Genomic DNA, 3,884 nt, shown 5'->3' on the forward strand with positions numbered 1-3,884 from the left:
AGGCACCAGCCCAAAACCCATGTACTTAAAGCTTGTTTCTATCCCCTCAATAGGCTTATAAAACCAATTCCACCCCCCCCCAAAAAAAATCCATGTCCCTTCTGAATAAAGAATTCTTGTAATAACCACCAAGAAGAAAAAAACATTTCTTCACTTTATGACATGAAATCTCAGAAGAGATATTTGCATTCAAGTTGTAGGGACATTTCACTCTAACCCTCAATGTTTTGTCCAAGTGAAAGCCCAGTACAGCAATTTCCACAATGATGTGAGTTTGTTATAAGCACTGTTTCCTCTAATATATTTATGGGGTTCCTATGGTCATCTCTCCCTCTACTCATCAACAAGAATGCATTGCGCTGTGTGTATTATGCAGGGTCTCAACCCAGTTTATCCTTTCCCAAATTCTCCAGTAGAATATTCTTGGAGACAGCCATCCCTACACCTTTACGTGAGCTAACCTGCAGGCTCATACAACTTCATTCAATTCATGTACTCAAAATTTTGAAGGATTGTACCTTAAGTCACTCAAGCCCGTTGAGGGTAGCAGGGCATCTATGTCCCGGGTGAATTCAGCAGTGACCCCCAAAACCCATCAAGGACACAGGAAAGTTAATAATAATAATTAACTAGAATGGTGGTTGGAAATTTGCTATGCCTGGTTGCCCAGGTCACAAACTTTGACTCTGCAGTACTCCATTATGTTCAAATGGCATCACCTACTGTATTCTCAAATGTGACTCTGCCCTCCTACTCCCAATATCAACCCCTATGGCTCCCATTTATAAAACTGGGCATATGTCTCCAGCTCCTTCTGATTTCTTCTTCTATTACCTCCCCAATTCCCCAGCCACTGCAAGGACTAATGTCCTGTTCTACTTTTACTAGACAAACAAAATGGGGTGAGGCACTGAGAGGAAGCTGTATCTGCCACAAGATGTTATCAAATGCTGTAAGGATTACAACAGAGACAACTCTTGATGGGGACAAAGAGCGTTCAAGGTCATGTTCAAGGAGTTCCTGGTTCCTGACATGAGACAACCACAGTCATTCACTTATTTTACTTATTCGTATGCTATAATCACTCAATAATTGTTACTATTATACTTTAAATGGTTAAAATTTAGATTAATTAAAAATAAGAAAAATAAAGGTTCTATTTGACTTTTTTTTTTCTTCTCCAATACTTTTTCTTTCTTTCTTTACGTAGACCCGTTTGTCACTATCTCATTTTCCTTTTACCTGAAGCACTTCTAAAACATTTCTTAGAGGACAGGTCTAACAGTGATGAATTTCCTCAGTTTTTTCCTAAGAAAGTTTTTATTTCGCCTTAACTTTTGGAGAATAATTTTCCAGGATACAGAGAGTAAGAGCCATATTTTTCACTTTTGAAGTGGGTGTTGACAGATAAGCAAGGGAAGGAGGTTAAAATGTTCCATACAGTAATGCATTAGAGTCGGTGAAATAGTATAAATTCATGTTTAGATTAATATAGATACAAGTGGATATATATCTGCATGCAAACACAAGCATACCCACGTGGTATAGTATACACACATATAGTATGTATACTATATAGTATACACACATATAGTATGTATACTATATAGTATACACACATATATTTCCTTTCTCTGTCCCCTGAGAGGACCTAGAAACAAGGACACCTCAATAGCAAGGAACATACCTAGCACCCAGATCTTGGTTCTAATATCATTTTTGATGTAAAGAAACTGTGCTTCCTGGAGAAAAATGGTGTTGTAGGACTAGGGCAGGAAATACACAAAGCGAACCTAGAGCATCTTAGAAGGCCAGAAAGGAAACGCTCAAACAACAAAATATATTGATGAGGGCATGTTCAAAGGACACAAGAGACAACTGAGAAAGCTCCCAATGGCCAAAGTTGGAACAATTTGAGCGACAACATAAATGATGTTGTACAGTTGATCCTTGAACAACATGGGTTTGAACTGTGCGGGTCCACTTAACTGTGAACTCTTTTCAATAGATACAGTACAATACTGTAAATGTATTGTCTTTTCCTTATGATTTCTTAAATAATGTTTTCCTTCTTTTACCTTACTTTATCATAAGCATACAGTATATAATACATATACAAACTGTTTGTTAATCAACCATTCATGTTATTGCTAAGACTTCCAGTCAATAGTAGGCTATTAGTAAAGTTTTAAGAAATCAAAAGTTATATGTAAATTTTTGACTGCATAGGAGGTCGGCACCCAAACCCCTGTATTACCCAAGGGTCAACTGTAATCGATTATAGCCCAAAATATAAAGTAAATATTCATGAGTCCATACTGATATAAATAAATGACTGAATAAGTAAATCATTATGGAGAGGAGATAAATCTCCTATGCAGCATTACAAATAAATTATGTAGATACTCAGCCCTCCACAAGGTAGAGCAGAACTCTTTGTAACTCTCCAGGTGGGGATGGTACATAATGACTTCCTACCAAAAAGCAAAATATGAAAAGAGGGGGGAGAGTAACTTCACAGTGGAGAAGCCTGACAAATACTTTCTCAGTCAGGTGATCAAGGTCAATATCAACAGTGATGTCATATTGAGAACATGTACCCTTGATGTAAGAATGGCTCTTTACCTCTATGATCTTCTTCCCAAGAACACAAAACCCCAGTCTAATTATGAGAAAAGGCATCACACAAATCCCGGTAGAGGGGCATTCTAAAATTTTAAAATACACCTGACCAGTACTCCCCCAAACTGTCAAGATCATCAAAACCAAGGAAAGTGTGAAAAACTATCCCAGCCAAGGGGAGCCTAAGAAAACATGATAACTAAATGAAATATAGTATCCTGGATGGGATCCTGAAACAGAAAAAGGACAGTAGGTAAAAACTAAGGGAATGTGCATAAAGTATAGACTTTAGGTCTATAATCTAATATATCAATATTAGTTCATTTATTTTGGCAAATGCACCATCTAATGTAAGATGTTACTAATAAGAGTAATAAGAGAAACGGGGTATGGAATATATGGGAACCCTCTATATTACCTTCATGATATTTTTGTAAATATAATACTATCCTAGCTTTTGGCTTTCAGCTGGGAGGAGGCAAAAGTGCAACTGTTTTCAGTCCTCTGAATCTAGGCTCATCCAACACCAGTCACCTCCACCATGTGGCCCAAGTTGACCCCAACAAGATCAATGTTGTATATCTGAAGTGCACCAGTGGGGAAGTTGGCGCCGCATCTGTCCTGGCTCCAAAGATCGACCCCTTGGGTCTATCTCCAAAAAATGTTGGTGATGACATCACCAAGGCAGCTGGTGATTGGAAGGGTCTGAGGATGACAGTGAAACTGACCCAGGCCGAGATTGAAGTGGAACCTTCTGCCTCTGCCCTAATTATCAAAGCCCTCAAGGAACCACTAAAAGGCAGAAAGAAGCAGAGAAACATCAAGCACAGTGGAAATATCACTTTTGATAAGTTGTCAACATTGTCCAACAGAGGCGGCACTGATCTCTAGCGGAGAACTCTCTGGAATCATAAAAGAGATCCTGGGGACTGCCTAATCTGTGGACTGCAATGTTGATGGGCACCAACCTCATAACATCAATGCTGGTATAGTGGAATGCCCAGCTAGTTAAGAACTACAAAGGGAAATGTTTCAGTAAAGGATCATTTGACAACCAAAAAATAAAAATAAAAAATAACTCTCTTAAAAAAATTAAATTTATTTTAAAACAAAGGAGCATAAACTTCTGGATGAATATGACAATCCAAGAGTGGAAGCATTTTCAATCGATACTCTTTGGTTTTTTCCAACTGAATTGAAAATATCAGGATACAAAAGTTGCACATATTTAATGTTATATACATTTCGATGAGTTTGGATAT

At 37.9% G+C, this 3,884-nt stretch overlaps 1 pseudogene; it reads left to right on the forward strand.

The window, feature by feature from the left end:
• Positions 1–263: 263 nt before the first annotated feature.
• LOC106972105 (60S ribosomal protein L12-like) lies at positions 264–3,634 on the forward strand (annotated as a pseudogene).
• Positions 3,635–3,884: the final 250 nt, after the last annotated feature.

This window comes from Acinonyx jubatus, chromosome D2 (assembly GCF_027475565.1).
Source record: "Acinonyx jubatus isolate Ajub_Pintada_27869175 chromosome D2, VMU_Ajub_asm_v1.0, whole genome shotgun sequence".
NCBI lineage: Eukaryota > Metazoa > Chordata > Mammalia > Carnivora > Felidae > Acinonyx > Acinonyx jubatus.